A 12,975-nucleotide genomic window follows, 5' to 3' on the forward strand; every position below is an offset into this window, starting at 1 on the left:
AATGGGGCCCATCAGCTGTTTGATTACCCATATTCTTCAAAATATCTTATTTTGTGTTCAGCAGAAGAAACAAATTCTTACCAGTTTGGAACAACATGAGGGTGAATAAACAATGACAGAATTTTTCTTTTTTGGTGAAATATCCCTAGGGTATCCTAACTTTTTCCACTTTGGCATTTCTGTTTATATATGCCATCAAAATCATTATAAACTGTTCATTTTAAGGTGTTTGGTGTTTTTAGCCCCCAACAGCGCCTTCCAGGCAGCGAGGGGATGGGTAGGTTTAAGGTTCAGGTTAGGGTTAGCTGCCTGGAAGGAGCCATTGGGGGCTAAAAACACCATTAAGCTAATTTTAAGGGTTATTAAATTATATTGCTTTATTTATTAACATTGCTGAAATACCAATCTAAAATCTGTATGTCCAAAAAAGGTATATTTAATTTTTCACAGCACTGTATGTGGTGAACCCACAAAACTGGTACAAAAAGATATGAAACTGAACAAATAAATGAATTGAATTCTAACTGGCAGTGATTTCCACAGCAGTGTCCTTTCTTTGACCCCACTCCACCCCTGTCCTCTCAGAAGAGCAGTCCCTATGAGCGTGCTAATTAACACTCATTAGTTCATCATTGTCTGATCCTCTCCAACAAGCCCACAGATGTAACCAGGAAGCTACTCCACTCTGTCGGAGGTAGACTTCTGTCTAGCAAGCAGCCGTGCGGCTCGGCAAGGAAATGATGACAAACTACAGCCAACCACATGCTGAGAGGTTGGACGACTGTGAGTGATTGAGTGATCAGTGATAATGAAGAGATATACAGGGAACCAATGGGGTGGCGGCGAAACATCCGTCCTTATGGGAGATTCATATATTTTCACACCCTTTCCGAACAAGCACTGCGCACACATGGAAAGCAGCAAGCAGAAAGACATGGCTTTCCATGCATCCCACCATCTTTTTACCACATGCAGTCATTTCAGTCCAATGATCTGCAGTGGACTCATAAAGAAACATCTGCGTTTAAGCACACAGCAACCCAAGAAAGGGAGAGAAAGAGACACAGATGACACCAGCTCAGCAGACACGACAAAGACAGCAGATTAGTGGGCAGAAGTTGACACACTCATCTCCCAGAGGAAGATCTGAACACCATACGCCGGCTCCAACATTATCACAAACACTCCCGACACAGTCCTACTGTAACACTAACAGTTTATGTGCACCCAGTGAAACATTTTATTGCTCTTTCATATAGTCAGCAGACTTTGATAACTTTTTAATTACATTTTTCAACTTTCACACTTTCTATCGTCATTTCAAAACATTAAGACAGAAGAAATGAAGACATTTGTTGATCCATTAAGCGTATATCCACTTTCCTGCAGAATTTAGTCTTCAGGATTACTAAACAAACACACCTGAAGGCAAGCCTGCAACCTTAGCCGAAAACAGAGTAACGTCTGCCAACGCTGCGGTATACGCAGGGAAGGAGACAAGAGGCGGATGTCAATAGAGGAGAGGGCTGAATAAAGCTTATCACTTTTTTTTAGCTTATCACAGAGTTTTTAGATTTTTTTATGCAGCCATCTGATAATAAAGGCTTTTTAATGCAAAAGAGTGCCATGGTCATCCTAAAGTTTTTATTGATGGACTATTAAAAACCCTAGACCATGGAGCACCTTGACTGGATACTTCTCCTTAAGATGCGCTCTCTTCTATTGGACTTTGTTTAAAGCTTATCACTTATTGAATCGACAGCCCATTGGCTGATCTTCAACATGTTTGCTCTTAAACTTTTGTTTTGGATTGATCTATTGAGTTTACACCGGGGAAAAATGCTGTTTTATAAGAGAAGTCATGGGCAACTGCACGACAGGTATGATTTAGTTTACGGCACTTCTCATTCATATCTATGGTATCTGCAGACTGTGATTGACTGTCGCACAACTCTCAATGACGTCAAGGCTGTAAGGTGATTTGTTACCAAGGCACACATGATCCTTGTTAGCCGTTAAACGTTTTCCAACGGTTGAGCCATGGACCCTCATATCTCCCAATAATAATACCATCTCTGCTAGAAAGATGCAGGCAGGTGATTTTGATCAAGGTTGGAGGTAAATCTGCAGGAAAGTGGATTACCAGGGCCAGAGTTGAGGACCCCAGGTATAGAGCTATAAAATAGACATGAAAAGCATAGCCCAGAAAATGTGGAATTGGATGTTGAAATCTGTTAAAATGACTTCTACAAAAAAATATTTTGGGCTTCAAAGTGTTCACTGATTTAGCTGGTTTAATTGCTAGTCATCAAGTGATGACACAATGTTTTTTGTGTTTTTTTCATTACATTTTAGCACATGAGTCTATGTCAAAACTTCAAATGTTGCGAAAACTAGTTTAGAAACACTTTTTGTAAGGAAGTTGGGCTTTAAAGCAAAACAAAATGTGTCACATGACAGAATTGCATATGCGTCCACGTCTTATTAAAAGTGTTGTTATCTGTAATATTCAAAGGGTGTCCTAAATCTTCATACACAGTAAAAAGTCCTAACGAAATCTAAATTCTGAAAAAGCTCTCACAGAATCAGAATTTTTATGGTCCCATGAACTTCAATTGCACATTACAGTTGAAGATGCCAAGCAATTTCAGGGCAGCTTTTCTCACAGGGATTAAAACGGTTCAAAGAACCAAACCCAAAAATGAAGTAAGGTATATAAAGGCAACTAGGCTGTGGTAAAAAAAATAAGATGCACCTATCAAACATCAGTCATCCATATTTTTGTAATTTTGTCAAATATATAAGTGTGTGTGTGTGTAATGTTTATTTTATTTGGTAACATCACTTGTTAAAAGATAACATCACATGTTTCTGAAGATAAAAAAAAGTCCCACTGCATTCTTTATTAATTTGGAACAGACAGTGGGTTCTCTCATTTTAGAAATAATAACACCAAGCATTCATTTATTTTGATTAAAAGTTCATTAAAAAGTTAATGAGATTTAAACAGGAAAATAGTACAACTGTCCTTATTTCTGAATATTTCTTGATTTCTTTCATCTGAAAGGGTAGTTTATATACGGCAAAGCTTTTGGAATAATCCTTATTGGAATTATAGCATTTCTTTTAATATTTGCAAAATCTCCTCCTCACTCCAAAAACATGTTTCTTCAGCAGCTTGACTTTTTACAACTTTCTTTATCTTATATAACCCAAAATTATCTTTGTTTGGGAATGCACAGATCCAAATATTCAGGTAGATATTCTGAATGACTCAAATTTAGATTGACATATGCGTATGCCTTATTCTGATTTCTAACTGGAATATTGGCTTAGTATTGTTATTGAAATTAGGTTATAATGACACTGTAAGCTAATTCTCATCGCAGGCTAGGAACCTCCCCTCCACATGGCCCTTGGACACCACCTCAACTTACATTGTAGTCTCTAAACACACAGCGTCCAATGTGGGTCTAGTATTAGGATCTCCAGCCCCTCCACGCTAAGATTAGGGCACATTCTCCAATCCAGCACAGTAAGGACTATAAAGCTCCTGCTCTGTGTACGGATGCTGAGGTCTGCACCCATCTGCTCAGCTTCTGCCCACTAATCTGCTGCGAACCAGAGAGAGAGAGAGAGAGAGACTGTGGATAACATTCGTTCTTGTAAGTCCACCACCAGAGGTTTTTACTTGCACCCGAGTGTCCACATTGACAAATGTGGTTTAGAGGTGACTGATTAAAAAGGAAAGCTGGGCCGCTTGCCTTGCAAGAGTAGCTGTCATCTACGGAAACTCTCAGACCAGACATATTGAAAATCTACAGGCGTAATCGGTTCATATGCAACAGCAGATGTCTGTAAGGAAAAAACGCAGGGTACATGTTTCAATCAAGCAAACAGCAACAAGCAAAGCTAAACGAGTATGGATTAATATGACAGGGCTAACCCGCGTCCTGATTTATAGGGCATTGTGGTATGTGCATATGTGTACCGCAGAACATTAAGGAGGACGGTGCAGGCGCTCTTTTCCCATTTCAGTCGAACAGATCTTATCTCATCCCAGCGAGGAGCCAGCGAGTGGCATTTTCAAAGGAATTAGACCAGAGCTTCCAGCATGTCTGCCAAACGCTGCACGGAGAGTGAACACTCCACTAGGGAACAGATGGTCATTACGATCATTTATAAGTTATTAGCGCACATGATCCTACCTTGGTCTGCCTAATCCAACAGTGCCTGTTTTTATCTGGTTCCGTTCAGAGTGAGCGCACCTGCCCTAATGATCAGGATGCTCCAACTCATCATCTTGGCATATCGTGAATGATGTAGATGTTCCCACCAGGTGAAACACTCCTATTGGTTCCAAAGGAGAGGAACTTGTGGTTGGAACTTGTAGCTTTTTTTTTTTTTTGCAACATTTGATTAATAACATAATAAGGATAGGATCATAGTATAATAAATGGTGGATAGAAAACTTCAATGGGTGCCACAAATAAAATAAAATACAATTATTATTGTTATTATTATAAAAAGTGGTGCTGGAAATTACCCATGCTGGACTTGAACTTACATCGCCCACACAATACAGATTTTACATTCACAAAGTCTGAGGTCTTCAAAAAGTAGCTTATTAGTGGATGAATGGAAATAATATAATCTTGACATATTATAGCTATATGTTATAGATTGAAGACTGAGCTTTAAGAGACAGAAGCTTGAGGTTATATATAGCTTTTGTTTTCAGTTCCACATTGAGATTGATTGAACGTTTTTCTTTAATGCTGGTTCTCTTGAGCATGTGCTGAATGGCAGGGCTGTGGAGATGAAGGCTTCCCTGTCATCTCCCATGTTGTCTGTACAAACAAGTCACAGAATGAACACCCCAAACAGGTGTGCGCTGACGCCGGATGTCGAACAGCCAGCCTCAGTCACATAGAGAGGCAAAAATAGAGCCAATCAATGTCCCGCATGGTTACAGTGGGTTTGTTTGTTCAAAGTGCCAAGGCCTCAACATAGAAAGAATCGCTTAAACTTTTAATGAAAGAATGAATGAATGTTGACCCTGATTGCTTCTAATCAGGGCATTAAATGAAATGAAATCAATAAAATGAAATATTTTTTACTGTTAAATGGGCTATATGTAAGAATTATGTGTTAATCTCTTTTTATTGCCAATGCGTGAGCAGCTTGTAACGAAACTTAAAAAACCAGACCTTCCCCGAATTCATAAGTTGTCTCTGAAAGCCTGTAGACTGATTTTTATGTGCAGGACTCAACGTTGTTTCATTGTTTTAGGGTGTGATGTGTAACGTTTCTGGGCTGTAGAAAGCACACGACGAAGGATATGCAGAAAAACAAGGTATTTAATAGGAGTAACATACACGTTCACACAAACAATTACCGACAACGGATAGAACAATAGAACAGAACAGGGAGTATACACAGGGAACTATCAGGAAACTAACTAGACACTGGTGGAGGAAGATTAACTAATCAGGGATTAACAAGAACAGGTGCAAACAAGACAGAACATAATTGTGACATTATGCCCCCTCAGAAAGGCGCATCCTCGCGCCGTGATGACAACAACAAAAAACAGAAAAAAGGGCGGAGGCTTCGGCGGAGGGCGTGGAGCTGGGGACGGACTGGAACCTGGGGACGTTGGCCAAGGACACCATGGTGGCACAGACGGGGGGAGGAGCCAGGGTGGAGTCTAAGCTGATGGGCAGGACGACACTCGGGAGCCGATCAACGGTGGTGAAACCGTGGGTGGCTGAGGATCCCGCAGAGCTGAGTGGCCGACGGACCATGGCGACACCGTAGACCCGGAAGACGGGAGCTGAGCCGCTGATCTGGGGGACTGAGGCGGTGACGTGTGGATGGATGACCAGGGTGACGATGTGGTGAGGGAGGCCGACGGGGAGGGGAAGGGAAGGGAGGAGTCCAGGGGTGCCGAAGGGGTGCAGGGTAAGGGTGCAGCCCAACAGCAACAACGCTGGAGGCCAACCTGGAGTGTCAAGTGAGCCCCGCGGAGCTTCCGGGCAGACGGACCGCGGAGGCGATGAAGGAGTGGTGGGTCGAGGTGAGGCCGAAGGGCTAACAGGACGAGGTGGTGGTGTGGGCCTGGAGGCCCGAGGTGTAGCCAGGGATTTGACCTCTAGACGAGCTGGTGGCAGGGGAGCCCGAGGCGCGGAGGATGAGCCACACGGAGTGAGCGGCGGTGGCAGAGCCGAGGAGCTACACGACACCAGTGGTGCCGACGGATCCAGGGGGCTGGTCGTGACCAGTGATGGAATCGGGATAAGGATGACAGGCAGGGATGCGGACGGAAGACTTCCAGACGGGACCGGCGAAGAAGATGATGATGTTTGGGCGGGAATTGGGTGGGAATAGGATCCACGGACAACAGGTCTATTAGGTTGTAGTCCGCTCCTGGCTCTGCGATGGACTGACCCGCCTGCGTCGACTCCGGGGCTGGTTCAGGAACGACCTCGATGGGCGCCTCGGGCTCGCTGTCTGTGAGGGAGAGGTCGCCATTCTGGATCATCCAGGCCAGGTAACCCAGATAGGGCCTGCTCTCCGGGCAGAGGAGAAGCTGCAGCGTGGGTGAGTCCATCAAGTTCATCTTTGTTTGGTCGGTTATTCTGTAACGTTTAGAAAGCACACGACGAAGGATATGCAGAAAAACAAGTTATTTAATAGTAAACTCGGGAGTAACATAAACGTTCACACAAACAATAACCGACAATGGATAGAACAGAACAGGGAGTAAAAACACAGGGTAAAATCGGGAAACTAACTAGACACTGGTGGAGGAAGATTAACTAATCAGGGATTAACAAGAACAGGTGCAGAAAAGACAGAACATTATTGTGACATGATGTTTACGCATGCCCCCAAGAGTCTCTCTTCCGTTCTAAGACACATAAAATGAATGCTTACAATGTTCAAGATAATGCCAAAAGAGCAATTCTGCACTGTAATGTCAATGTGTCATTCAAAGAAAAGGGATTAATGAGAGTTATGCACAACAAACTTTCCATGTTCTGTAAAACAGGTTGCATCACTTCCTGTTCAGGTCTTTTTTTCTTTCTTTTTTTACAGTAAAACCATGAAAGTAAAATATTTCCTTCCTTCTATTTTTACTATAAATACCCCCTCGCCCCCAAAACATCCCTTCCCTGGGCAGCTTAAATACAACAGATTATGTTCAGGTTTTTTGTATGTGCTTCGTAATAGAGCCGTTTTATAAGATAACTTCAAAGGAGTTAAGCAAAGATGAGCATAACTGATGCAGATTGATATCTAAAAGTTTTTTTTTATTTCACTGTGAGTTCGTACTGCCGTTAACACTTTCTCCAACAAGCAGAAGCAATGAAACCTGTTGTCTGTTCAGATCTAAATAGTCTATATTCTCAACTTTATAATCAAACTATGATAACAGTGTAATTTTAATTACCTCATCTTTCGACGTGATGCCGGTGAATTGCAGAGCTGGTGCAAAAATATCCACATCACCATGAACAGATGCTTTTTTAATTGCTGTTGTGTTTATTTTGTTATTGAGAGGGAAGCGTGCAGCACATTATTCATCCAAACGCTGCTCTCAGAAGTTTAGGGTGTGAAGAACGCCTTTATCTTACAATTCTGACTTTTTTTCTCAGAATTGCAAGATATAAACGCACAATTTCTATTTAGATATAAACTCGCATTTCTGATATTTCTTGCAATTCTGACTTTTTTTTCTTGCAATTTCAAGTTTATATCTCGCAATTCTGACTTTATAACATGCAATTGCAACTATGTGTGTACGAGTACATTATGTTGTACTCGAGCAAGAAGTTGCTGGCTGCAGTTCACTTAATGGCCACCAGTGTCGCTAATAACAAAGATTTCTAAATTCGACATATAGCTAGATAGAGAAAGAGAGAGAGAGAGAGAGAGAGATGCTGATTGCTGTTTACATTAAAAGGAATCAAACTCAGGTCCGAGTGCTTGGAGTTCTGTATATAAAAGGGTGGAGAATATGTGGTTAAATTGGTATAGTGAAGTTACTGCTGGCATGGACTATGAGGAGCAGCTTGTCCCCTGCTGATGTGGCTGAAGGAAGAAGGAAGAAACAGGAAGCTATTCGCCACAAGACAGATGGACGCTCGACCTGAGGAGATGCTCCTCTTCCACAGCACCTTCGCTCATAAAATATACTCACTCAGAGTGGAGAATAGATCGGAAGAGAGGGGAAGGGATGGGAGAGGTGTGACACGTGCAATTTCTGTCAGGTGGAGTGAGAACGTTCCTATCGCATGACTTGAGAGAGCAGTGTCAGATCTGCATGGTGCAAGATTGTCAAGTGACACAGGCAATCGTACTGTATGTGTCACATGTGCTTTATTAGGGTAAGGGAGACCACGCACACACCAGCCACACATGCGCGCCACATGACGTGTGTGTGGGTTTGAGACGCAGTGATAGGCCTGAATCTCCGGCACCCTCACAGGTGTGTGCATCACCACAGTCGGATGCTCTCATCCACATGAGCGGCACATGAGAGGTGCAAACAGCTGTGTGGTGACTTGATTGCGAATGTGATCTGTGAGCTACGACAGAGCTAATGAGAATGTTTCTATCCAAGAATACATCTGAAATCCACGTTGACCCTCACCTTTATCATGATTGGATACTTTATTTGGTGAATTCATTATCCAATCAGAAAAAAGCAGCTAAATTTGTTTCGTGTTTTTTTTCATGTTGACAAAAGCTGTGTCATATTTAAGCTAGTGCACACTACATGCTAGCTGCCTTGAGCACATTTAAAGACTCTTTTTCTCGTTTTGTCGTGTTAACACTATTCTGCACACTTTACAATGTTAACAACTTCAGCAACACTAGACTTTTAGCACACATTGCAAACTGAGAATTGATTCTTGACAACAAACAACATGGATGAAACTGTTTGGCTACAATCTGAGGCTACAACCGCAGTCTAATCGCAAATTTAAAGCATAGCTTACTGAAAAAATATATATAAATTATGGAGACCTGCATGTGACATCCGTCTAAAAATGCAAGATGCAGTGCTCAGGAATGGTTTTGAAAAAAGTACAGCACAGAAGACAAGGGTCTCAAGACACACTTTTGAGACGTGATGCAATTACGGAAATAACAGAAATAGCCAAACAGCAGAATAGATAGCTACTGTTTTTGACATGGAAAAAAACAACGAATTAATAGCACTGGCTATAGCATTTGACCTTGATAAAAATTGTGTTGCTGCTCAGAGAACAACAGGGATTTGTTTGGAGATCTGAGATCTGAGATCTGAGAACAGAGATCTGTTTGGGTTCACCCCATCCTCCAACCATCAAATAAAACAGTTGCCATGCCAACTTGCTACTGTAAACAACACTTGCCCTGCCTCCAGTGTCTTCTGGTTGGTCCACTGTTTTGGACCTGACATTGATGAGTGGAACTGTATCTAATGGCGCTTTTCCACTACACAGTACCAGCTCGCCTCGCCTCGCCTCGACTCGCCTCGCCTTTGTTTGGTTTTCCACTGTGTAAAAGTTGTACCTGCTTCCAGGTACTTTTTTTCGTATCACCTCCGGCGAGGTTCTGAGCGAGCTGAGACGATACTAAAATGTGATGTGAAAACACGGTAGACTGCTGATTGGTCAGAGAATCAGCGTAGTGACGCGTAGAAGATTACGTCACAGCAGTTTCCTGCGGCGTCGCTATGACGACCAGGTACTATTTTGGAGGTTCTATCTGCAATGGAAAACGGAACGAAAAGCGAGCCGAGACGAGGCGAGTCGAGTCGAGTTGAACTGGTACTGGTAATGGAAAAGCGCCATAAAAGTTGAAATTATTTTAACTTGACACAGCATCTTAAAAATGCGGCACTCATGTGCAAGACGCAGCAAAAGACGCAAGACACAAGCACAGTGGTCATAAACGTCTGTCTTAGTGCGTGTTTACATAGAAAAACAATGGAAAAGTAGCGCATTGGAATGGAAAAATGCATTCTGTGTGAACATCACCTTAATCATTAATTCCCTTGGTTTAGTTAAATCGTGTTAAAAATGCGAGACGCAGGTCAGTGAAATGAAAAAAACCACAAGGTCTAGATTTTTATTTTTTTTAAAGTCATGCGATAGGAACGTTCTCACTCCACCTGACAGAAATTGCATGTGTCACACCTCTCCCATCCCTTCCCCTCTCTTCCGATCTATTCTCTATTCTCAGCGTTTTGTGCGACGCTGCAAAAGACGCGAGTGAAACGGTTAAAGACGTCTATCTAGGATGTGTTTACATTGAAAAACAATGGATAAGTTGACTTAACATTGACTTTCATTGTTTCATTGTGGGCAAAAACCGGATCTTCTTTTGTGTTCTGCAGATACTGGTTTAGAACAACATGAAGGTGAATATATGATGATAGGATTTTCATTTTTGGGTAAACTATATAAAACCTGAAATGTAGATGGGTTTCTCGTAATCTGCATTTGACTTTATTGACTGACAATCCTGATGTATCTAGAAATCAGAGCATGACAATTGTAATGGAAGAATTGTGCTGCATTTGCGCATTCACAATTAGGCCTTTGATCCTTTACAGCATGCAACAAAGGGTCATATGATAGTGAGATATTTCACTTGTACTGAGTAATAATGGTGGAGTCTCAGCATAAACACCAGATCAAACATCATATATTGTGTTCACCAGCCAAAAGGTTCCCTTTACACCTGGCATTAACATACATTAGGTGATCGGATCACAATTGAACAACTGACCACATGAAAACCCAGGTGTAAATACACCCAAGATGTATTGTAATCGGATCAATCAAACCACATTTGGATGTGATCAAGGACAGACTCTGACCACATTTGATGAAGGTGTAAATGCTGATGCGTTTTCTTTGTATTTTCTTTTTATTCTGCTCTCACAATGCAAAAAACAGAAAAACAAAAACAAATACCAGGTATGTCCCATGTTTTATTCCAAAGGAATCTCTTTTTTGAATTATTTGGAATTATATGTCAATGTTTCTGGCATTCAGTTGCGTAAATGATTCAAATGCATTTAAAGGCAAAATATAAAACCCAGCTAAAGAATATCCACATACTATCTGGACACAAATTGCATGTTAATTCCAGGTGTAAAGGGGCCATTGCATGCGTCTGATGCCGAATAGCTCTCAGTTCTGAGCGCAGGTAAAAATCCCTCCTGTAGCCAGATGGGCTTCACTATTACACATAAAACACAGAGCTGCGCAAATCCTGTGCCCGCATGGTCACAGCAGAAGCGTGATGGGACATCTATTGCCACAGAGAGGGCGCAGTGATAGATAGAATGAAAGAAAAGAGACAGAAAGAGAAACAGAAGGAGGGGGGCTGTGCACTACAGCTGGCATGGAATTTACAGCGCCAGTCGCCAGTGTTGCAGAGCTCCTTAACAACTTCACAGGCTGCAGAGAAGAGCTTTAAAGTGTCCACATGGCCTCTGCAGCAGGGCTTTAGAAGGGTTCTGCTCAACTCCTTCCACCAGCTGCTGCTGGGGACACCAGCGCGTCTGTGTGTGTGTGTGTGTGTGTGTGAGAGAGAGAGAGACGGAAACAAATCTGTGCAGAAGAGAGAGGGTGTCAGAGCAGAAAAAACAAGTGTAAGAAAATGATTTTTTTTGTTTTAAACACACAAATAAATGCTTTTTTTTTTAAATGAAGAAAGCAAAAATAAGCAGATATGACTAACTTTAGCTTTTTGGGAAAATAAGGCTGATGACTTCAGGTCAAAAACTTATGCATTTAAGTAAAAAGTTTTAGTTTCTGCAGAAAATGTAAAGAAATTAATACTTTTAAATTGATCAAAAGTGAAAGTAAAATCACGTTACAAAAAGTTCCTTTGAACTTTCGATTCATCAAAGAATCCTAAAAAACAGTTTTCATCATTGGTAATAATAATTAAAAAAAAGTTTCTTAAGCAGCAAATCAGCATATTAGAATGATTTCTGAAGGATCACGTAACACTGAAGAATGAAGAAATGATGCTGAAAATTCTGCTTTGCCATCACAGGAAGAAATTATATTTTAAAATATATTCAAATAGAAAATTAACGTTTCCTGGTGTACCATCGCAGGCTTGGGTTGATGGGATTCCTTCACACAGTCTTACTCCATGTGTGGGGGAGATTTGAGGTAATGTTTCTTTGCTCTTTTGTCACAAATGTTCTCCTCTCACCGGGGTCTCAGATGTCCTTTACATAGCATATTTCAGTAGTCTTATGACAAAAGGGGGTTTGCGGGGATCAGAGTGTATTCCCACCATCTCTATGCAAGCCCGGGCCACATTCACTGTGGACATTAGCATTTCAAGGAGTTTCTATTAGCGATGGCAAGAAAAGCTTCCCTCTGTGGGGGAGATCCATTTTGTCCTCTTTTCCAACATCTGTTCTAACCTACAGAGCCAGAAGGGGAACTAGATAATGCCAAAGAAGCTTTTGATTTACAGTAATGACACCACTAACTAAGTTTCTGTAAAGAGGAGGGTGGGCAACAAAATAAAAGACAAAAACAATTTTGTGCTATCTGTAATGAGACAATATTCAGTTCTCTCAGGAAAGCATCAGAGGTGTGTTTCCCACCAACTTAAACCCTCATATATCTATATTCAATAGGAAAAGATGCTGTATTTTTAAAGTTTTTTACTTACAGAACTCATTTTAAACTGTATTTTTAACAGTCTTTGATATAAGAACAGGATAAATAGATATATGAAAGGAGAGAGAGACAGTTGACAAGAGTGTGGGGCTTGATCCTCAGCCCATCTGCCCTGTCCTTGCAGTCTGTTGCTCAGGCTGGACTGAGCTGGATGGCAGGAGGTCCGCTATACCCTCACAGACGCTGCGTGAAGCTAAACCCCTCATGCTCAAGGCTCAGGAGCTCAGTCATGACGCAGCCCAGTGTCAAAGCTCCCAGCTCC

This window comes from Abramis brama (assembly GCF_963993115.1).
Source record: "Abramis brama genome assembly, chromosome: 21".
In the NCBI taxonomy this organism is placed as follows: domain Eukaryota; kingdom Metazoa; phylum Chordata; class Actinopteri; order Cypriniformes; family Leuciscidae; genus Abramis; species Abramis brama.